At 43.2% G+C, this 24,982-nt stretch overlaps 1 protein-coding gene across 26 annotated transcripts in view; it reads right to left on the bottom strand.

Moving 5' to 3' along the window:
* The window catches only part of DCTN1 (dynactin subunit 1), a 30,950-nt gene extending 22,828 nt beyond the window's left edge, over positions 1 to 8,122 (bottom strand). For all 26 annotated transcript variants that reach the window (XM_077959174.1, XM_077959182.1, XM_077959186.1 and 23 more), the window contains exon 1: positions 7,851 to 8,122. The gene's annotated coding sequence lies outside the window, so the exon portion shown is untranslated. The remainder of the gene's footprint in view (positions 1 to 7,850) is intronic.
* Between the last annotated feature and the right edge of the window lie 16,860 nt (positions 8,123 to 24,982).

Below are 24,982 nucleotides of genomic sequence, written 5' to 3'. Positions count from 1 at the left end.
GCATGAATAAGTAAATGAATAAACTCAGGAAGTTTTCAAGCATGAGAAATGTAATAATTGAAATATTAATAGAATTGAAGAAATGGGAGGGGAAACAACATGTTAGGAGAGAGAAAATGCGTCCCATTCTTAGGGCCTTCTCTGGGGAAAACTTAATTGTATACACGAATACGTGTACTTCACTATCTCCTTCAAAAACGAACCTGTGATGGTAGCCAAAACAGATTCCATTCTCTCCATTCCACAGATGATAGAACTGTGTCTCAGAAGTCAAATGACTTGCCTAAGTCTCATAGCCAAAAAATGGCAGAGGGACACATCTGAATATCTCTCCAGGCAGGTGCTCCTTCCACAGCATTAGCGGGCCCAGGCCCATATCCCATGGGACAATCCTGGGTTAATGTTACCCCAGCCAGGGAGGAGACAGACACCTCTTGGATTTCTAATCCATTTTCCTCTCCAATGATATTAAGTACCACTAAAATAGCTAGAAAAATGGGAAGAGAGGAGGGAAAAATATCTGTGTCTAGTAAATAAACTGCCAATAGTCTTAGAGAAATTTCAGGAAATTACAGGAAAACAAGATTTTGGAGAATTAAAAAGGAGAAAGTGAAGAGGAAAGACTCTTTTCCATCTCTACCATTTCTCCCCTGTCTGAACCATTTCTACCTTGTTTTTACTGGCACCCCAGCATTCTTTGATACCTTGATCTCCTCTTGTCTCACCTTATCAAACCTTGATCCTGGGCTAACCCAACTGTCTGCTTTCCCTGCTTTCCCACTCCTAGAGGAGCTTGTCTGAAACCCAGGCAGTCTGATAGCAAGGCAAAACTATACATCTCTGAAAGCACTAGTAAGGAAGAGATAAGTGTGGACCTAAGTCCTTCAGGAGTCAGAAAGGAAAAGGTCTGCTTATTGAGTGGTAAATGGAGGCTGGGAGACTGGAAGCTTGGAAAGCTGGATTCCAGATATTCACAGGACCCCAGAAGACAATGTGTACAGAGCTTTTTGTTCCTAGGTCCTTCTCAGTATCTGCCTTACAGATTTCATAGATAGGGCCTACACACTCAATGGACTTCCTTCCCTTCTCCAGCTCCTCATTACCCTAAAAAATGTCTACAAACCCACTCCCACTCTGAATACAGCTCTACTCCATCTCAAAATGTCCCCTTCCCCCAGAAATATCCAGTGACTTCCAGGCCCACCTCCAAGGGCCTCTTGACCTCTTAAGAGTCAAGAAGAAAAGCTACGCTATATGCTTCACTTATCTTCAATATAGGAACTTCTGCAGGAAGGCAAGAGGCACTCAGTCCTGTACTCAAGAACTGCAATGCTCTCAGTGGTATGAGAAGTCCGACTTAGCCTGTTTGAAGTTCCTGCTGATTCCTCCCCCTGAATCAACCAGCAAGTTCCTGGCACTAGGACCCTGTAGACAGGGAACCCTGAGCCTGCGCTCTAAAGAGAGAGATGCACCATTTCACAACTTCAGCAAAAGCCAAAGCAGCCAACAAAGCCACAGCCCCATCGGCTGTACTGGGCTCTGCCTTTTGGGCAGCTCGCCGGCCACTCCCCAAAAGCAGAGCATTCCATCCTTTCTCTTTTTAAACCCACGTCATCATCTGATCATAATGGAAATCAATCTCCTCAAACCACCATGCAAAGGCGTATCCATGGCAACCTCAAAAGGAAGGACACAGAGATGATGCTTCAGTGGCTGCAGCAGGAAAAGGTAAGTCCGTTTCTCTTCCATCCACGCCATCCCATCACTCTCTCCTTTCACTCAAGTCAGGTATACAGCTTATCTACAAACTGTATCTGTCACACAAACTGAGAAAACATATAAGGTGAGTTAATAATCATTATGTTATTATATAAGGTTTTAGATCTGCCTAGTCTCTCTGCCAAGAAAAAATTATCCTTTTCTAGGCAATAGGAACAGGGACAAGGTCTCTCTTCTTATTCACCTCTCAGGTGACACAATCTCAGTCCACAATTCCTGACAAATCACTATCGGTCACTTGTCTTTCTAGTCAGGATGCTGGAAAATCACTCAAGAATATCCAAGTTTCCCTATGTAGTTGTCAAAAGCTGACAGTAACACTGATCCCACTGTCCTGCCCCCTCCATGCCACTGTCCTGCCCCCTCCATGCCACCAGCATGCCCACAAACTGGCATGGTAAGATTCCCTCCTTAGCAACCGTAGACTCTAGGTTCTCAAGGTCCAGAAACGGAGTTGGGATTAAATTTCTGCCTTCTCTGATGCCTCAGGAGAAGGAATTCATTTCTGCAGAGGTAAGAGATTCATCAAATACAAGTGCTACTAATCCTCCATGTCTCAATTTCCTCTTCTGGAAGAAAGGGATAATAACAGTAACTTTCTAACAGGATTGTTGTAAAATCACATGAGAATGCCTGAAAAGCACTTAGAACAGTGCCTCATATAAAGCACTCAATAAATGTCAGCCATTATTATTATGAGAAAGATGAAGGGGAGGCTTATAGCGTAGGATTTCAGTTCAGAGGGTACTCAACACTCCTGGAGCTTATTTCAATTCCACTGTCTTCCTCTTTCCTCTTAACAGTTGTTTCAAGCTTCCTTCACCATTTTTACCATTTTCAATCCTTACTCCCACCCAAGCCAACACCAGCATCCCCACCTCTCAGCAGATAACCTTGCTGAAAAAGAAAATTGGCCCTATTAGGTAAGAAGTTCTTTGCAAATTTAGATACATCTACATGCATATGTCATTATCTCTTTCTTCCTAAATTCTTTCCTTTCTTCCAACATTCCTCTTTAAAGAAAATGGTATCCCCTTCTTTTCAGGGCCCACCCTTTTCCCTCTCCTCTGAGGACCTGATTTAGCAATCGTCCTTTCTCTTGTGTCTTCATTGCACCCTCTCTACTGGATCTTACATGGCATCAGAAAAGCCATAAACAAGATTCTTCCATTCTAGAAAAAACTAGTCCCTGCTACCTCCTCCACAAGCTGCCACCATTCTGTATTCTTCCTTTCTCTGCTGAACTACTCAAAGTGAGTACACATTCTCTATCTTCACTTCCCATCTACTTCTCGATCCATTGCTATCTGGCTCCATCCCTACCACTCACTGAAGCTGCTCACAATTTAAATGAGCCCTGGTGACCACAATGTTCTATACAACCTCAAGGTGCATTTCCCAAGCTCATCCTAACTTGACCTCCCTGTAGCAACTGAGATTGTCAATCCTTTTCAGGAATTTTCTCCTTTCCTAGCTTCCTGGACAACACTCTCTCTTACCCTAGCATGTCAATCATACTCATCTTCTCTGTCATTATTTTCAGCCTTCTATAAGCATGGCTGGGAGAGCTCATCCATTCCTACAACTTCAACTACCACTCATACTTACTGCCCCTAGACAGAAATTCTTCTGAACTTCAGACTCATATCTCACCCTGTCTGCTAACTGCCACAGAGCCCTCAAGTTCAATACGACCCAAAACACACTTGGTATCTCCCTCACTTTAAAAAAAAAAAAAAAAAAAAAAGGCTCCTCCTCTATATTCCCTCTTTGCTATTGGCACTACCATCCACTCAAAATAGAAAACTGAGTCATTTGCAAAAATTCCCTCTCTTGTTCTCAACAACCAATTTAGTCATTATGTCTGGTTAATTCTGTTTCTCCAGTCTCTCTCAGATTCATCCTGCCCTCTCTGTCCCCACTGACCTAATCCTTAATCAGCCCTAAACCATGTCCATGATATTACAAGAGTCTCCCGATGTCCCTGAACCAGGTTCTTCCCCTTCAGTCTATTTCCACATTTAGCTTCCCAAAATACAATCACATCATCTTCCTGCCTAAAAGCCTCCGGTGGTTTCTCTGCCCACAAAATGAAATATTTTTAGCACTGCACTACAGGCCATTAACAACCTGGCCTTGACCAAGCACAGTGGCTACACCTGTAATCCTAGCACTTTCAGAGGCCAAGGCGGGAAGATCACTTGAGGCCAGGAGTTTGAGACCAGCCTGGCCAACATGGTGAAGCCCTGTTTCTACTAAAAATACAAAAATTAGCTGGGCATGGTGGTGCATGCCTATAGTTCCAGTTACTCAGGAGGCTGAGTAGTCCCAGGTGGAGTAGCTATAGTCCCAGATACTCAGGAGGTTGCAGTGAGCCAAAATCGCACCACCACACTCCAGTCCGGGTGACAGAGTGAGACTCTATCTCAAAAAAAAAAAAAAAAAAACTGGCCTCAAACTCTCAAACTGGCACAGCAGCCTGAAGACCCACCTATACTCAGGAGGCTGAGGGGGATCACTTGAGGCCAGGAATTCCAGGCTGTAGTGCCTGATGATCTTGCTTGTGAATAGCCACTGTACTCCAGCCTGGGCAGCATAGCGATACCCCATCTCTAAACAACAAAACAAAATACAACAACGTGGCTTCATTATGAATCCGGTCGCATCAATCACCAAAGTTCTCTTTTATTCCAGCCACTTGCATCTATCTGCCTTTCCCTTTATGCATCTGCAAATGTTACAAATATCACCAGGACCATTCTTCCTCCTCATCCTTCAAGGCTCAGCCCAATTCTCACCTCTTTCCTAAAGACTCTTCTGGCTTTTCCATGTAAAGCTAATCATTCCCTCCTCTGCCCTCACAGAGCACTTGGGACATATCTCTATTTCAATACCACATTCTATTTAAAATATCGTCTCTTATTCTACTATGAATTCCTCCAGGACAGAGGATTGCATCCATCTCAGTATCTAAGCACTCAACATAGGGCTTTGCACAGAGAAGGCATTCAATGTTGAATAGACACCTGTACCAACATCACACTCAGGATATAAATTGTCTGACAGCTTTCCCGGAGAGCAGATCCATCCCTGAAGCCCACCACCACTGGGGAAATCAATACTCAAGTGCACATACACATGCACACATACATCTCTCCCCCAACCCTCAGTAAACATGGCTCTTTCCACTCCAGATAGGAGCCTAAGAAACTAAAAGTGCAGGAACAGCCCTAGATTCTATGGAATTTGGTAGTGATACTAAATCTCAATCTCGTATACTTCCAGGGTATACGAGAGAATAACAGAGACGGCTCTAGGTGAGGTGCAGATCCCCTGGGAAACAGCATTAGGGAGGATTTGGGGGCAGCAAGGGCCCATGCTCTGCTGTAGTGAAGCCCTTGGGGAGGCCAGACTAAACAGCTAACCTGTCCCTTGACAACATTCAACTAATATCAGCCTGAATCTCAAAAGCGAAATGATACAAAGCCAAAGTCAGAGACTCCAGGATGACAAGGACCTTAATATAGATATGAATCCGGCAATATTTCAGCTCTTACCTCTTCAGGGGACACTGAGGACCAAGTTCCTATTTTACTTGGTATGGGACGGATAGTCCAAGTGCCCCCAGTATCACCTAGTAGCTGTAGACAGGCCAAGCAACCTGGGAATCATCTAGAATCCCTCTCAACCTGTAACTCCAAGCAGCTGCTAGCAATGATAGAGCTGGCAGAGTAAAACCTAGAGTGGCAGTTGTCAATGGCATTATGATTCACCCAACTACTTTGACTCTTCCCTAACAATTTCTTCTCCTTTGTACCCTCATGGTCAGTCAGGCCCCACTTATCAATTCGTCCTTAGTACTGCCTCCTGCATCTTTCCTTTCTCCTCCACTATCACTATCATTACTTCAGTCTGCCATGTAATAGCTTTGAAAATCAAGGCAAATCATTTACCCTCTTTGGTGCATCATCTACAAAACAGCATAACAGCTGCTCTGCCTACCTCGTAGGAATATTAGATCAAATGAGATCATGCCTGTGAAAAGTTCTGTAAAGTGTCATACATAAATACAAGGCATTATTATTATCAACCTAAATTCTCTAACATTGCTATGCGAAGCCTATCCAGCTCCCTCTTCCCCCTCCTTCCCTAGTTCCAACCACCTTATACATCACAGTAAAGCAAATACATCTGCTAAAACACTGCTTTGTCCCTACACCCATCTGCCTGACATCTCTCATTGATAATCTCATTTCCTGCTATAATCAAACAATCCTGGATTCAACAGATGCAATCCCATCTCTGCACCACTGTCAGCTGCTTAAGATACTTTTCTAGTCTTGCAAGCCACACCCATCCTTCAAAGTCCAGCCAAAGCCCCACTACACTCCACACATAACAAAGACAAATTTAAGAAAAGGATTTCTTAAACATAATGGAAGAATTAAACACAATTCCACTTAGAAAAATCATAGTAGGCACAGCTGTCATCTAATACTTGGAGTCAACTTTTTAGGAAGACGGGTGACACTTTTTTTCTGTTTGATTAAGAGATAATCTAGGACCAACAGCATGGAAGTTGCAGAGATGTATTTCAGGAACATGAAGAACTTCTTTCTTGAGCTATTCCAAGAATAAAATGGGATGCCTTATTTGTAGACAATTCCCCATTATTTTAAATGTTCAAGCCAAACTGCAAAATTTACCAAATTGGCAAGAATATTTTAGATAGAATTCAACACTACAGGGATAATTAGACTAGACTCACAGAATTTTAAATCTGAAAGAAATATTTGAGATCTTGTAGTCCAGACTCCTATCTTACAGGCCTGGACAGACAAAGTGAATCTCTCAAGGCAGCACACTCTGTTCTGGAAAACATGGTCTCTAACTTTCAATCCAGTGATCTACACTTTTGCTACTCAGATTATGTTCCATGGGCCAGCAGCATTAGCCTCACCTGGGAACTTGTTAGAAATGCAGAACCAATCATAACCTGTGCTGTAACGAGATCCCATTACACGTGCACACCATTAAAACTCAAAACGCACTTACCCATACTGCCCCTTCTAAACCCTGAATTTCTATTTCTGGAACTCCAATTCCCAAACGGTTCCACATGTTAACCAGGGGAATCACCCAAGAATAACAGTATACCCTAGTAAAATTTGGGAAATTCTGCATACCATACCCCCAGCTGGAGATTCATGGTAAATATTATTAGCATATTAAAGGCTCTGCAATATTCTGTAGTAAAGTTTAACCACGAATTTTCCAACAGCTTTTGAAAACAAAATGCCTTTTTAAAATAAAGTTATCGTTATCTCTTTTAACATCTCATAGCTTAGGCTTTGGCAGTACATTAAGTAAAGGATGTCAATCTCTACCTCCTAGCTTTTCGCCTCTCAGTACCTTAAGTATACCCGAGTAGCCAGTGATCAATATGGGTTTGCTGCTCTCCTCACTGCAATAAATGAGGGTAACTTTTCAAATCCCTGCCTCTAAAAACAGCAGAGATCCTTATCTGTGTGATTTAGCTGTGGTTCTGTCTAAAGATAAGGGATGCGCAAGATGACTTCAAGGATCATCTTGCCAGCTAAGGCGGACCCCAGCAGTAGGATCACACATACAAACCACATCCAGACTTCCATGCTGTGAGTCCTTTAAGATTTTTCTCCCCGTTTGACACGAATTTCTCAACCATGTGCCCACAGGAAACCTGTAGCTCAGTATGGATTCAGGGGCGCCTCGGACGCTCGCAGGAACGGAAGGGAGACCCTTGCAGTTCTGGAGGAACTCTAAGGCGCAGTCACTCTGATCCCAAGAGAACCCTGCTAGGCTGAAGAGCTGAGGTGGGTCAGACGGGCCTCGGGGCAAACGCTCAGGCGGAGCCCCCAGACCCCGGCAAGCGCCCACCCCTGATCCAGCCCATCCCTGCCAGTCCCCGCCCCGCACACCGGGCTCAGTGTCTTGCCCTAGGCCAGCACCAAATCCCCAGCCCACCGCCGGCAACCTCACGAATACGTAGGGGGCCGGCGGAGCAGACGGTTGGCAGGGTCGCGCCTCCGTACCTGCACTGTCAGGGGCTCCGCGCCCAGCTCCGGCCCCACAGACGACCGACGCCCAAGACCCTGCGGGGCCGGCCCCGTCCTCCCCGCCCTCGTGGGCTGCCCGACTCGCCGCCAGACCCTTCCAGGACCGCCCAGAACCCTTCGGCCTGGAGGCCCAGAGGCGTTCTGTATCCAGTGAACGCTCTTTTCCCGCAGTCCCGCCCTGACTGAAAACTGCGCGCCGACCGCAGCCGGGATTACATCAATCAGGCACAAAGCTGGACACCTGGGACAGGCTAAGCGCACGCGCACTGTGCCTGGGAAGCCGATTAGGACCATAAGAAATCGGCGTGTCGTAGCGAGCGCCCCCTCTCGGCGGAGGGGAGAAAGCGCAGAGGGTTTGGAGGACTCAATTCCAAGTGTTAAACTGCTAATTAAAACAATAGCGATAAACCGTATCTCCTCCATTAGCCTGGGGGAGAAAATTAAGTTTTGCTGCTCAGTGTCACCTGTCATATGGGGATACAGGCATTCTCATGCGCTTATGATGGGAATGTAAAATACAAATTTACATAATGGCATTTAAAAATTTTAGACATAGGTTCAAATTCTTTTTTTTCTAAGACAGGTCTCCCTCTGTTGCCTAGACAGGAGTGCGGTGGCACGCACAATCATGGCTCATTGCAGCCTTGACTTCTCAGGCTCAGGCGATCCTCCCACCTCTCAGCCTCCCTAGTAGCTGGGTCTACAGGCGCGCGCCACCATGCCCTTTTAGTTTTCTTTTTTCTTTTTTTCTTTCTTTTTTTTTTGGAAAGACGGAGTTTCACAATGTTGCCCAGGCTGGTCTCGAAGCCCTGGGCTCAAGCGATCCAACCGCTTCGGCCTCCCAAAGTGCTGGAATTACAGACATGAGCCACCACACCCGCCTGGGCTCAAATTCTAACAGCAATTTACTAGCTGTGTGAGAGCTAGAGTTAGTTATTTACCCTCTCTGTGCCTCTGTTTTCTTATTTGTTAAAGTGAGAATGTTAATGATGGTACCTATCTCATTATGTTGTTAGAAGAATTAAGTTAATCCATGTGAAGAGCCGGAAATATAACTATTGTAATGTTATATTTATTTCAGTTAATCTCAGATTTGAAACCAACTAAAACATTCATAAAGCTGATGTGGGGAGCAGTAAGCAGTAGAAGGGATGAATTGAGTATTCCCTTTATTACTCCCCCCTTTTCCCTATTTCACCTTCTAAATATTTATAACTGTTATTTTGATTAGATACTACGTTTACATAGTTCAAAAATCAGAACACTATTTTAGAATATAAACAGAGAAACCTCCCTTCAACCCTGGTTCCCATCGACTCCATCCCCCTTGCCTGCTACAGGTAACGCTTGTTATTAGTGTCTTCTTGTTTATCTTTTCAGTGTTTTGTGCAAACATAAGCTCATATGAATATATAGTCTTACTTCTCCCATTTCTTATGCCAAATGTAGCATGCTAGATACACTTGGCATAAGTTCTCTTCACTTAATCTATCCTGAAAATCTTTCTAAATCAATAAATTAGAGATCTTCCTCATTTGTTTTTCAGTTGCTTAGTACTCTATTGCATGGATACACATAATTTATTAACCAGTTTCTTCTAGTTACATACTTTATTTCCAGTCTTTTAGTATTACAATGTTGCAGTGAATCACTTTGAACATAATGACATTCCATATGTGAGCAGGCATATCTGTAGGATACATCTTGGTCAAATAATAAATGCATCTATAATTTTAGTAGAAATGTCTTCCATCTCCTTCAATTAAAGAAAAATGAATATAAAAGTAAATATAAAGACTTTAAAAGATACTGCATATACATATTTTTAATTGTGGTAAAGCATACATAACATGAAATTTACCATTTTAACCATGTTTAAGTTCAGAGGCACTCAGAACATTCACATTGTTGTGCAATCATCACCACTATCCATCTCCAGAACTTTTTCAGCTTTCCGTACCCAAAACAAACAAGTAAGCAAACAAAACCCTCTGTGCCCATTAAACACTAGCTCACCATTCTCCACCTACCCCAGCCCCTGGTAATCACTATCCTACTTTCTGTCTCTATGTATTTGATTATTCTAGATACCTCATACAAGTGGAACCATGTAATATGTGTCCTTTTGTGTCTGGCTTATTTCACTTAGCATAATGTCTTCAAGGTTCATCCATGTTGTAGCATGGCCAAAATATATTCCATTATATGGATATGCTATATTTTATTTTATCTATTCTTTCATCAATGGACATTTGGGTTATTTCTGCCAGTCAAAAGATAAAACTTCAACAAATTGGATTTAAAGATCTCATTGGCTTTCATTAGTAATTCAAGAATTTAGCAGCAACCCAACTAAAGATTTAGACAGGAATACCATTAGGCATGGCAGGACAGTTGAATTTCATAAAGTAACTTAAGTAGAAACAAGGAAACAGCCTGATTTTTATCTGTATTTATTTATTTATATTGAGATAGGGTCTCGCTCTGTCATCCAGGCTGGAGTGCAGTGGTGTAATCACCACTCACTGCAGTCTCAACCTCCTGGGCTCAATCAGTCCTCCCACCTCAGCCTCCTGAGTAGCTAGGACTATAGGCACATAACACCATGCCTGGCTAATTTTGTATTTTTTGTAGAGACAAGGTTTTGCCATGTTGCTCAGGCTACTCTCAAACTCCTGGGCTCAAGTGATCTTCCCATCTCAGCCTCTCAAAGTACTGGAATTGCAGGCATAAGCCACCATACCTGGCCAGCATAACTTTTTAAAAATCAGATTGGTTAACACCAGGCTACTTCAGGTTATTTTCCTTATAAGGGTTAAAGCAGAAGGGATTTCCTTATCATCCTGGTTAAAAACTGGCCTATGTGGGGATTTGGCTATCATCTCTCTTCTGATTTCTCAGAAAATCAGATAAACAATTTAACTTTGGTTTGGTGACATGGAACTTTAGTTGAGTAATTCCATTTCCATTTGGTCTGTTGGAGTCTAGTGCAGGAGCTCAGTCCAAATCAATGGAGTCCCGTCAATTTTACTTAACACACCTTTTAGCCATTGCAAATATGTGTGCACATATTTTTTAGAAACAAGTGCATTTCTCACTTATTCCATACCCAAGATTCCTACCCAAATCAACTCTTGATGCCAGTTTTTTATGTGCTGTTTCAGAATTAGGCTCTGAACACAAGCATTTTAAATGCAAATTGCAGCTTCCTATACACATTGTTCTGAATTTTGCTTTTATCCCCATTGGACAATGATATGGTTTGGCTCTGTGTCACCACCCAAATCTCACCTTGAATTGTAATCCCCATAACCCCCATGTGTGAAGGGTGGGACAAGGTGGAAGAAATTGGATCATGGAAGCAGTTTTCCCCATGCTGTTCTCGTGATAGTGAGTTTTCACAAGATCTCATGGTTTTATAAGCGTCTGGCATTTCTCCTGCTTGCACTCACTCCACCCTGCCACCCTGTGAAGAAGGCGCCTGCTTCTCTTTTGCCTTCTGCCATGATTGTAAGTTTCCTGAGGCCTTCCCCACAATGTGGAACTGTGAGTCAATTAAACCTCTCTTCTTTATAAATTACCCATTGTATTAGTCTGTTCTCACACTGCTAATAAAGACATACCCAAGACTGGGTAATTTATAAAGGAAAGAGGTTTAATGGACTCACACTTCCTCATGGCTGGGGAGGCCTCACGATTGTGGTGGAAGGTGAAGGAAGATCAAAGTCATGTCTTACATGGCAGCAGGCAAGACAGGGTGTGTAGGAGAACTTCCCTTTATAAAACCATCAGATCAGGCTGTACATGGTGGCTCACACCTGCAATCCCAGCACTTTGGGAAGCCGAGGCGGGCGGACACAAGGTCAAGAAATCGATACCATCCTAGCTAACATGGTGAAACCATGTCTCTACTAAACAAAACAAAACAAAACAAAGCAAAAATTAGCTGAGCGTGGTGGTGCGCACCTCTAGTCCTAGCTACTCAGGAGGCTGAGACAGGAGAATCACTTGAACCTGGGAAGCGGAGGTTGCAGTGAGCCAAGATCGTGCCACTGCACTCCAGCCTGGCAACAGAGAGAGACTCCATCTCAAAAAAAAAAAAAACAAATATCAGATCTCATGAGACTTATTCACTATCATGAGAAGAGCATGAAAAAGACCTGCCCCCGTGATTCAATTACCTCACACTGGGTCCCTCCCATGACACATGGGAATTATGGGAGCTACAATTCAAGATGAGATTTGGGTGGGGACACAGCCAAACCATACCATTCCACTCTTGGCCCCTCCCACATCTCATGTTCTCACATTTCAAAACCAATCATGCCTTCCCAACAGTCCCCCAAAGTCTTAACTCATTTCGGCATTAACTCAAAAAGTCCACAGTCCAAAGTCTCATCTGAGACAAGGCAAGTTCCTTCCACCTATGAACCTGTAAAATCAAAAGCAAGTTAGTTAACTTCCTAGATACAATGCGGGTACAAGCATTGGATAAATACATCCATTCCAAATGGGAGAAATTGGACAAAACGAAGGGACTACAGGCCCCATGCAAGTACAAAATCCAGTGGAGCAGTCAAATTTTAAAGCTGCAAAATGATCTCCTTCGACTTCATGTCTCACATCCAGGACATGCTGATGCAAGAGAGGTGCACCCATTACCTTGGATAGCTCTTCACCTGTGACTTTGCAGGGTACTGCCCCTCCCGGCTGTTTTCACAGGCTGGCGTTGAGTGTCTGTGGCTTTGCCAGACACATGGTGCAAGCTGTTGGTGGATCTATGATTCTGGAGTCTGGAGGATGGTGGCCCTCTTCTCACACCTCCACTAGGCAGTGCCCCAGTGGGGAGTCTGTGTGGGAGCTCCAATCCCATATTTTCCTTCTGCACTGCCCTAGTAGAGGTTCTCCATGAGGGTCCCACTCCTGCAGCAAACTTCTGCCTGGACATTCAGGTATTTCCACATATCCTCTGAAATCTAGGTAGAGGTTCCCAAACCTCAATTATTGATCTCTGTGTACCTGCAGGCTCAATACCACATGGAAGCTGCTGAGGCTTGGGGCTTCCACCCTCTGAAGCAATGGGCTAACCTGTACCTTGGCCCCTTTTAGTCACAGCTGGAGAGGCTGGAACTCAGGACACCAAGTCCTCAGGCTGCCCACAGCAGGGGGGCTCTGGGCCCAGCCCATGAAACCATTTTTATCTCCTCAGCTTCCTGGCCTGTGATGGGAGGGGCTGCCCGTGAAGGTCTCTGACATGCCCTGGAGACATTTTCCCCATTGTCTTGTTGATTAACTTTTGGTTCCTCATTACTTATGCAAACTTCTCCAGCTGGCTTGAATTTCTCCTCTGCTTCTTTTTTAAGTATAAGTTCCAATTCTAAATCATATATTTGTGAATATATAAAACTGAATGCTTTAACAGCACCCAGGTCACCTCTTGAACTCTTTGCTGCTTAGAAACTTCTTCCACAAGATGTCCTAAATCATCTCTCTCAAGTTCAAAGTTCCACAGACTCTAGGGTAGGGCATAATGTCACCAGTCTCTTTGCACAGCAAGAGTGATCTTTACTCCAGTTCCCAGAAAGTTCCTCATCTCCATCTGAGACCACCTCAGCCTGGACTTTATTGTCCATATCACTATCAGCATTTTGGTCAAAGCCATTGAACGAGTCTCTAGGAAGTTTCAAACTTTCCCACATCTTCCTGTCTTCTGGACTCTCCAGGTTTCTAGGAAGTTCCAAACTTTCCCACACTTTCCTGTCTTCTTCTGAGCCCTCCAAACTGTTCCAACCTCTGCCTGTTACCTAGTTCCAAAGTCACTTCCACATTTTCAAGTATCTTTACAGAAGTGCCCTACTACCCAGTACCAATTTACTGTATTAGTCTGTTCTAACACTGCTAATAAAGACATACGTAAGTCTGGGTAATTTATAAAGGAAAGAGGTTAATTGACTCACAGTTCCACATGGCTGGGGAGACCTCACAATCATGGCAGAAGGTGAAGGAAGAACAAAGTCACATCTTACATAGTGGCAGGCAAGAGAGGGTGTGTAGGGGAATTGCCCTTTATAAAACCATCAGTTCTCATGAGACTTATTCACTTTCAGGAGAAGAGCATGGAAAAGACCTGGCCCCATGATTCAATTACCTCCCACTGGGTCCTTCCCATGACATGTGGGAATTATGGGAGCTACAATTCAGGATGAGATTTCGTTGGAGACACAGTCAAACAATGATATGGTTTCAGGTGTTTCTTCATAGCAGTGTGAGAACGGACTAATACAGACAATATATCTTAGAAGTTGTTCATATTAGTACATACTGAGCTGCCATGAAATAAAATACAGTTGGCCCTCTGTATTTGTGAGTTCAACCATCCTTGGATTGAAAATATTAGGGGAAAAATGGATGGTTGTGTCCATAGTGAACATGTACAGACTTTTGTCCTTGTCATTATTCCCTAAACAATACAGTATAACAAGTATTTACATTGTATTAGGTTTCATACATAACCTGAGATTATTTAAAGAAACAGTTCCCAACCTCTTTGGCACCAGGGACCTGTTTTGTAGGAAGCAATTTTTCCACAGACTGGGTTGGGCAAATGGTTTTGGGATGATTCAAGTGCATTACGTTTATTGAATACTTGATTTCTATTATTATTACATTGTAATGTATAATGAAATAATTATACAACTCAGCATAATGTAGAATCAGTGGGAGCCCTAAGCTTGTTTTCCTGCAACAAGACAGTCCCATCTGGGGGTGATGGGAAACAGTGACAGATCATCAGGCATTAGAGTCTGATAAAGAATAAGCAACCTAGATCCCTTCCATGTGCGGTAGGGTTAGTGCTCCTATAAGAAACTAATGCTGATGATGATCTGACCAAAAAAACTAAAGTATATGATAGAATGTGTGTAGGTTATATATAAATACTACGCCATTCCATGGATTTTGGTATCCAAGGGGTGTCCTGGAACCAATCCCCCATGGACACAGAGTGACTACTATATGTATCTCCTGAGTGACTTTAACATTTAACCTGTGTGCTGAGTCTTTACTTGACACCAGGAGTTCAAGACCAGTCTGACCAACATGGTGAAACCCCATCTCTATTAAAAATACAAAAAAAGTTAGCTGGGCATGGTGGTGCACACCTGTAATCTTAGCTATTTGGGAGGCTAAGGCAGGAGAATCGCTTGAGCCTGGGAGGCAGAAGTTGCACAGTGAGCGAACATTGTGCCACTGCACTCCAGCCTGGGTGACAGAGTGAGACTGTCAAAAAACAAACAAACAGGCCGGGCGCGGTGGCTCAAGCCTGTAATCCCAGCACTTTGGGAGGCCGAGACGGGCGGATCACGAGGTCAGGAGATCGAGACCATCCTGGCTGACACGGTGAAACCCCGTCTCTACTAAAAAATACAAAAAACTAGCCGGGCGAGGTGGCGGGCGCCTGTAGTCCCAGCTACTCAGGAGGCTGAGGCAGGAGAATGGCGTGAACCCGGGAGGCAGAGCTTGCAGTGAGCTGAGATCTGACCACTGCACTCCAGCCTGGGCGGCAGAGCGAGACTCCGTCTCAAAACAAACAAACAAACAAACAAACAAAAAAACAAAAAAACCCTATGTATTGAGTTTTTTATATAAAGCTGCCAGGTCTCAGTTGGGATAGGGTGGTGATTCAGGAAAGACCCAAATGTTTCTCAGCATCATGAAAGAGATCCTACTGAATCATAAGGACAGGATGTGCTAATAGGAGAAATATTGAATTTTTTTTTATATTTGATTAGGCTGAGTGGTCTTCAAGGAAAATTAATATTGTCTTTGTCCTGTGTTTTTCTTTATAGGTGCTGTTGTAAGAGACCCAGCCTGCCTTTGGCTTCCTCCAACGGGGAACCTGAACAAGGACCCCCAAACTCCTACTCACATAGCTAGAGCCCTTTCCCCCAACCTGTGATGCTGAACAGAGAAGAACATCTGTGCTCACCTGGGTGGAATCCTAGGCATTATAGAATGTGGGGAAGAAACCAGGGGAGAATCCTCCCCCTGAGGAAAGGGATGCTGTTTTCCAAGAGAAGGTGGGTTTTCAAACTGAAAGGCTTGGAGAGGGGAATCAATAGAGAGCAAATCAAAGGTGACGAAGCCATAGGGAGGACATGTGTGGGAGAGAAAAGCATCTAGATTAGCTATACCAGCACTGCCCAATAGGCATAAATGTAAATTTTAAAATTGTTTTTGGTTGGGAAATAGGTTAATAAATTTTAAAGAAAATTTCTGGAGAAAACTTAATTCTTTTAAGACAGGGTCTTGCTTTGCCACCCAAGCTAGAGTGCAGTGGCGCTTTCATGGCTCGCTGCAGCCTCAACCTCCCTGGCTCAAGTGATCCTCCTACATCAGCCTCTGGAATAGCTGAGAGACCAAAGGCCACCATGTCTGGCTATATTTTAAACTTTTTTGGAAAGACAGAGTCTCACTATGTTATCCAGACTGATCTTGAACTCTTGAGCTCAAATGATCCTCCTGCCTTGGCCTTCCAAAGTGCTGAGATTACATGTGCCAGCAAAATAAAATTTTATATAAGCCAGCCACACATATAATTTAAAATTTTTTAGTAGTGACAATTTGTAAAAGTTAAAAAAAAAGGTGAAATTAATTTTTTTTGTTTCTTTTTTGAGACAGGGTCGTGTTCTGTTGCCCAGGCTGGGGTCCAATGGCACGATCTCAGCTCACTGCAACCTCCACCCCCCAGGCTCAAGTGATCCTCCCACCTCAGCTTCCTAAGTAGCTGGGACTGCAGGCACATGCCACCATGCCTGGCCAATTTTTGTGCTTTTTGTAGAGATGGGTTTTTGCCATGTTGCCCAGCCTGGTGAAATTAATTTTAACAACATATTTTATTTTACCCAGAATATTCAAAATATCATCATTTCAACATGTAATCAATACAAAAATGAGGCATTTTACATTCTCTTTTTTTGTACTGTCTTTAGAATGCAATCTTTATTTTGCATTTATAGTACATCTTGCTAAGTTTTCATGGGACATCGTTGATCTGGTTTAGATTGCATAAAATTTACAATTGAAAAAGTAGATTTTTTTATTTATTCATTCATTAATTTCAGAGATAAGGTCTTTCTATGTTGGACAGACTGGTCTTGCATTCCTGGCCTCAAATGATCCTCTTGCCTCTGCCTCTCAAAGCTGAGATTACAGGCCTGAGCCACCAGGCTCAGCCTAAAAATGTAGATGCAGGTATGCAACTTATTTCAAACATTTTAATATATTTTCCAATAACTGAGCTGAATATTTAAATGTATATATTTTTAAACATAAAATTAATTAAAAATAAATAAAAATTAAAATTCCATTTCTCAGTTACATTAGCCATATTTCAGGTGCTCAATTGCCACATGTGGCCAAGGGCTACCATATTGGTCAGTACAGAGATAACACTTTAGTCCTTCTTCTCCCCACTTTGTTACACTTTTATGAGAGGGTCTGGCCCTTCAGGAAAGGACCACAGGTGTGTTCATTGCCTGGTTTGTTACAACATACAGGTAGAGTATGAGGAGACAAGTTGGCTTAGGGAGAGCCTGACCTACTGTACCCCGTTTCCTTCTGAGGGGGGTAGGGAACAGCAAGAGGGTGGTCCACTTGGGGTACCTTGAAAACTGTGTGGTACAAAGAATCCACAATGTAGGATAACCCAGAACAACCATAAAAGTACAATGGGGACCTAGGACCATGCAACTTTAAAAAGTAAAAGAATTTTCAAAAGTAAAAAGAAACAAGTGAATCACGATAGAAATCATAAAGAAAATAATCTACAGATGAAGGCTTTTTGTTAAAACAAATACAGATCCTTGAAAAGAAGGCAAGATCTCATTAGATTCTCTAAAATCAGGAATACAAAGATGCCAAATATCTCTGAGTCTGATCAACACTGTATTTGAAGGACTGCATCGAGACAAGAAAAACACATATAAAAGACATAAAGATTATAAAGAAGGAAATTAAGCTGTCATTTTTCACAAATGATATGATGACTTACATGGAAAATGCCAAAATAGGCCGGGTGCAGTGGCTCATGCTAGTAATCCCAGCACTTTGGGAGGTCAAGGTGGGTGGATCACTTGAGGTCAGCAGTTTGAGACCAGTCTAGCCAACATGGTGAAACCCCGTCATGACTAAAAATAAAAAAATTAGCTGGGCATGCTAGCACGTACCTGTAATCCCAACTACTTGGGAGGCAGAGGCAGGAGAATTGCTTGAACCTGGGAGGGAGGCAGAGGTTGCAGTGAGCCGAGACTGCACCATTGCACACCAGCCTGGGCAAAGAAGCAAGACTCCACCTCAAAAAAAAAAAAAGAAGAAGCCAAAATAATCTGCAAATTATTAGAATTGATTAGAAAATATTTAGCAACATGGCTAGGTATAAAATCAACATGCAAAACTCAATTGCATTTCTCTAACCAACAATGAAAAGTTAAATTATATAATTTTTGAAATGAAACTGATGCACCTAGTAATAAGCAACAAAATATGTGCACAACCTGGTCGGGCTCAGTGGCTCACGCCTGTAATCCCAGCACTTTGGGAGGCCGAGGCGGGCAGATCACGAGGTCAGGAGTTTGAGACCAGCCTGACCAATATGGTGAAACCCCGTCTCTACTAAAAATACAAAAATTAGCCGGGTGTGGTGGTGTACACCTGTAATCCCAGCTACTTAGGATGCCAAGGCAGGAGAATCGCTTGAACCTGAGAGGCAGAGGTTGCAGTGAGCCGAGATTGTGCCACTGCACTCCAGCCTGGGTGACAGAGAGAGACTCCATCTCAAAAAAATAAAAAGACTGAGAGAGATGAGAGATGTGCACAACCCAAAATTATAAAATTGTATTTGGAAACATATATTAAAGATAGCCTGTGGCTCACGGCTGTAATCCCAGCACTTTGGGAGGCCGAGGCTGATGGATCACTTGAGGTCAGGAGTTCGAGACCAACCTGACCAACATGGCAAAACTCTATCTCTACTAAAAGTACAAAAATTAGCCGGGTGTGCTGGCACCCGCCTGTAATCACCCGAGAGGCTGAGGCAGGAGAATCACTTGAACCCAGGAGACAGAGGTTGCAGTGAGCAGGGATTGTGTCACTGCACTCCAGCCTGGGCAAAGAAATGAGATTCTGTCAGAAAAAAAAAAAAAAAAGCTTAAATGAATGACAGATACAACACATTCATGAATAGTAAAATTTAAAGTCATAAAGAAGTGAGTTGCCCTTATTAATAATATGTATTTGAGATAACTCCAATCAATATTCTATCAGGATATTCTAGGAACTTGACAACAAATTACTAATTTTGTAGAAAAAAAGCAAAAGGCAAAAATTAGCCAAGAAACTTCTGAAAAAAAGAAGACAGTTGACATGGTGAAACCCCGTCTCTACTAAAAATACAAAAATTAGCTGGGCATGGTGGCGGGCGCCTGTAGTCCCACCTATTTGGGAGGCTGAGACAGAAGAATCACTTGAACCCAGGAGGCGGAGCTTGCAGTGAGCCAAGATTGCACCAGTGCACTCCAGCCTGGGCAACACAGTAAGACTCCATCTCAAAAAAAAAAAAAAGACAGTTGAGGGTGTGGGTGTGTGTGTGTGTGCTTATTTTAAAGTTTATTAAGTAAAGCAATGTGGTATTGATGTAGGGATAGAAAGAGTCTAGATCTAAAAACAAACTAACACATACACCTACAAAAGCTTCATTTTTCAAAATTATTATTATTGTTTTAGAAACAGGTTCTTACTCTGTGACCCAGGCCAGAATGTAGTGGTGTGATCATAGCTGTAACCTGTAACTCCTGGGCTCAAGCAATCCTCCTGCCTCAGCCTCCTGAGTAGCTAGGATTGCAGGCACCCATCACCACACCTGGATAATTTTTTATCTTTATTTTTGTAGATACAGGGTCTTGCCATGTTACCTATGTTGGTCTTGAACTCCTGGCCTAAAGTGATCCCCATACCTTGGCCTCCCCAAGTGCTGGAATTACAGATGCAAGCCACCACACCAGGCCAAAAACTCAATATATGACAAAATTTGTATTATTGATCAGTGAGAGAAAGATACACCATTCAAAAAATGGTGCTGGAACAATTAGGTATTCAAATGAAAAAGCAAGCAAGAAAGGAAAGAATAAAAGAAGGGAAAAAGGGAGAGAAGAAGAGAGAGAGAGAGGAACAAATTGAGTGCTTCCATTTCTGGTGCTACCGTGGACTAAATATCACGGAAACTTCTCCTGATATAGTGCAACTAAAAATACTAGATAGAATATTTAACAACCACACACACTCTTTCACCATACGGATCCCCAGTCCACCCCCTCAACTTTCTGGGTCAGCCTGTGATCCCACCAGCTACAGGTTTTTCCCAGCAAGATTGAACCCAAACTGGGGCCTTGAACATTTCCAGGCACTGTTAAAGGTATCTAGGTTGCCCAAAATATTGAAAGAAACTGGCCCCAGCCCTGTGCCAAATTTCTTAAACCCCCATTTGAACTCCATACCCTGACCCCTCCTTGTGGACTTACCTAGGTAAGACACCACGTTTTTCTCTCTGTCCATCTTGAAAATATGCTGCAGCACTCTATATGTGAGTTCTTCAAATAAATGCTTTGAACCAATACCCCAAGCATTTACTGCTTCCTTCTTTGGAATCCCAACCAGCCCCATCTCAAGATGGTTTGGGGGCCTCCCTTGTGGGAACTCCCTTGCTTTGGGGTCAACTTGGGGTGACTCCAGCTGCAGGTTGGGAGAACAAAACATACACACACACACACACACACACACACACACACACAACTATATATATTGCCTGACTGGACTGATAGGAAAGTAAGAAAATTCTTCAGAGTATAGAGATGATAGGAAAATATGAATCCCAAAACACAGGTGATCACTGGAGCCAGTGTTTGCTAAGTAGTCAACCTCTGGTGGTCTGGAACCTGCGTTTAAAAGTCCATAAGAAGTAACAGAATGCCAGGCATGGTGGCTCACATCTGTAATCCTAACACTTTGGGGAGCCAAGGTGGGAGGATCACTTAAGCCCAGAGTTTGAGACCATCCAGTGAAACACTATCTCAAAGAAGAAAAAAAAAGGTCGGAGGTGGGCAGGGGATAGGGACAGAAAATGAAATCATGGAGGGTTGGAATGGAGAACTATACTCCGCCACACACATAGGCCAGGAAAAAGAGTAACATCCTCCAGAGAGTGAAAAACAACAAAAAGGAGTCCCTTCCAGAGGGAAGCAGTAAGGGTAAAAGCCTATCTTAGAGGTGAGGAAAAGAAATCTTCTTTGATTATTCAAATAGTAAGTGTGTACTCATACAAGTTTAGGACCAGAATATATATATACACACACACATATATATATATATAAAATATATATGTATAGAAAAAAAAGGGCCGGGCGCGGTGGCTCAAGCCTGTAATCCCAGCACTTTGGGAGGCTGAGATGGGCGGATCACGAGGTCAGGAGATCGAGACCATCCTGGCTAATATGGTGAAACCCCGTCTAAAAAATACAAAAAAAAAAACTAGCCGGGCAAGGTGGCGGGCGCCTGTAGTCCTAGCTACTCGGGAGGCTGAGGCAGGAGAATGGCGTAAACCCAGGAGGCAGAGCTTGCAGTGAGCTGAGACCACGCCACTGCACTCCAGCCTGGGCGACAGAGCGAGACTCTGTCTCAAAAAAAAAAAAAAAAAAAAAATATATATATATATATATATATAGAAAATATATATAGAGAGAAAATATATATATAGAAGATATATATATAGAGAAAATATATATAGAGAGAAAAAAAATATATATATATATATATTTTAAAAGTCCCAAAACAAAAATTTAATTTTAAGTGGTACCAAGTTGGTTAGTACTCCTGGGAACCTGGCCAAACGAAATGTAATGAGGGAATGCCTCATTCCTAATTCCAGTCTTAAATAATTTCTACAGCTATAGTTCCAAGAAGGATGAGTTTACAGTCACTAAAAACACAGGAAACAAGCCACTATAAACTGTTCAAGCCTGCAAAGATTATAGATACTGGAATTTTCAGTTACAGTATATAAAATGAATAAGCTAAGTATGTTTTTAAAACACATAGGAGGATTTAAAATATAAGAAAGGAACAGGAGAGTATCAAAATTGACCAGGTAGATTGGAATATAACTAATTATAAAATCTAGTAATAAAAAAATAATGGGCTGGGCGTAGTGGCGCTCACACACCTGTAATCCCAGCACTTTGGGAGGGCGAGGCAGGGGGATCACCTGAGGTCAGGAGTTTGAGACTAGCCTGGCCAACAGGGTGAAACTCTGTCTCTACTAAAAATACGAAAATTAGCCGGGCATGGTGGCGGGTACCTGTAATCCCAGCTACTCAGGAGGCTGAGGCAGGAGAATCACTTGAACCCAGGAGGCAGAGGTTGCAGTGAGCTGATGATATTGCGCCACTGCACTCCAGCCTAGGTGACAAGAGTGAGACTCCATCTCAAAAAAATTAATTAATTAATTAAAAAAAAATGATTGGTAACATAAGGTTACTGGATGGAATAAACGAGATTGGCCATGGTTGAAGAAAAAAATTAGTAAGTTGGAAAATAGATCTTTTTTTTTGAACTAGAAGTGTCTATTGCAGAAATTTGGCTAAGGTTCGAATTGGGGGCCCAAATAGAGCTTTTAAAAAATGAACTTAAGGCCGGGCGCGGTGGCTCAAGCCTGTAATCCCAGCACTTTGGGAGGCCGAGGCGGGCGGATCACGAGGTCAGGAGATCGAGACCATCCTGGCTAACACGGTGAAACCCCGTCTCTACTAAAAATACAAAAAAAAAAAACTAGCCGGGCTCGGTGGCGGGCGCCTGTAGTCCCAGCTACTCGGGAGGCTGAGGCAGGAGAATGGCGTAAACCCGGGAGGCGGAGCTTGCAGTGAGCTGAGATCCGGCCACTGCACTCCAGCCTGGGTGACAGAGCAAGACTCCGTCTCAAAAAAAAAAAAAAAAAAAAAAAAAAAAAAAAAAAGAACTTAAATGTAACTTTAATGTATATAGAGAAGGAAAATACGAAAGAGAAATTAAGAGACATAAAAGATAAAGTGGGAAGATCTAGCTTTTATCTAAATTGCAATTCTATAGAGAGAGAAGAAAAAGGTCTGGGCACAGTAGCTCACTCCTGTAATCCCAGCACTTTGTGAGGCCAAGGCAGGAGGATTGTTAGAAGCCATGAGTTTGAGGCTGCAGCAAGCTAGGATTGTGCCACTACACTCCAGCCTGGGTGACAGAGGAAGACTCTGTCTCAAAAAACAAAAAAAAAAAAGAGAGAGAGAGAAAATGGGGGGTGCAAAGGAAGGAAGGAGGGAGGGAAAAAGGGAAGGAAGGAAAGAAAGAAGGAAGGCAGACAGGCAGGCAGGCAGCCAGGCAGGCAAGGAAGGAAGCTAATAAAGAAGAGATTGTATTTAAAAGAGTAATACAGGTTAGATACATATCCTCAGATTCAGGAAATCTGAGGAATTTCCACCAGAATAAATAAAAAGAAATTCACATGTAATAAATTCGTGAGTTTATTGTGATGAAACTAGAAAAGCAATGACAAAGACAAAATCTTAAAAGGAGCAAAAGAGAAAAGGCAAAGTCCCTGCAAAATAACTGTTAGATTAACATTAATTTATCAATAACAATGAAAGCCAGAAGATGTAGAAATACTATATTTGTACGTGGGTGGTGGCTCACACCTGTAATCCCAGCATTTTGGGAGGCCGAGGCCGGTGGATCACCTGAAGTCAGGAGTTTGAGACCAACCTGGCCAACAAGGTGAAACCCCGTCTCTACTAAAAATACAAAAACTAGCTGGGCGTGGTGTCAGGAGCCTATAATCCCAGCTACTCCGGAGGCTGAGGCAGGAGAATCGCTAGAATCCAGAAGGCAGAGGTTGCAGTGAGCCGAAATTGCGACATTGCACTCTAGCCTGGGCAACAAGAGCAAGACTCCATCTTAAAAAAAAAAAAAAAAAAAAAAAAAGGCCGGGTGCAGCGGCTCACGCCTGTAATCCCAGCACTTTGGGAGGCCGAGGCGGGCAGATCACCTGAGTTCGAGACCAGCCTGAACAACATGGAGAAACCCCATCTCTACTACAAATACAAAATTAGCCGATCATGGCGGCGCATGCCCGTAATCCCAGCTACTCGGGAGGCAGGAGAATCACCTGAACTCGGGAGGCAGAGGTTTCGGTGAACCGAGATCGCGCCATTGCACTCCAGCCTGGGCAACAAGAGCGAAACTCCCATCTCAAAAAAAAAAAAAAAAAAAAACCAAAAACAAAAACAAAAAAAACTGTTGGCCAGGCGCGGTGGCTCAAGCCTGTAATCCCAGCACTTTGGGAGGGCGAGGTGGGCGGATCACGAGGTCAGGAGATGGAAACCATCCTGGCTAACACGGTGAAACCCCGTCCCTACTAAAAAAAAAAAAACAAAAATTAGCCAGGCATGATGGAGGGCGCCTACAATCTCAGCTACCCGGGAGGCTGAGGCAGGAGAATGGCGTGAACCCGCGAGGCGGAGGTTGCAGTGAGCCTAGACTGCGCCACTGCACTCCAGCCTGGGCGAGAGAGAGAGACTCCGTCTAAAAAAAAAAAAAAAAAGGACTCATAACAGCAAAACCAGGCAATTTCAACATAAATAAGGAAAAATACAAGCCAATCTCCTTTATTATTTATTATTTTTTTATTTTTATTTTATTTATTTGGGCCAATCTCCTTTACGAACATAGTAAAAAGTTCTTAAAAAAAAAAAAAAAGCCTATAATCCCAGCACTTTGGGAGGCTGAGACGGGTAGATCACGAGGTCAGGAGATCGAGACTATCCTGGCTAACACGGTGAAACCCCGTCTCTACTAAAAAATACAAAAAACTAGCCGGCCGAGGTGGCGGGCGCCTGTAGTCCCAGCTACTCGGGAGGCTGAGGCAGGAGAATGGCGGGAACCCGGGAGGCGGAGCTTGCAGTGAGCTGAGATCCAGCCACTGCACTCTAGCCTGGGCAACAGAGCGAGACTCCGTCTTAAAAAAAAAAAAAAAA

This window comes from Macaca mulatta, chromosome 13 (genome assembly GCF_049350105.2).
Source record: "Macaca mulatta isolate MMU2019108-1 chromosome 13, T2T-MMU8v2.0, whole genome shotgun sequence".
NCBI lineage: Eukaryota > Metazoa > Chordata > Mammalia > Primates > Cercopithecidae > Macaca > Macaca mulatta.
The sequence above is the reverse complement of the archived record's forward strand: the minus strand, read 5'-3'. Positions and strand labels throughout refer to the sequence as shown.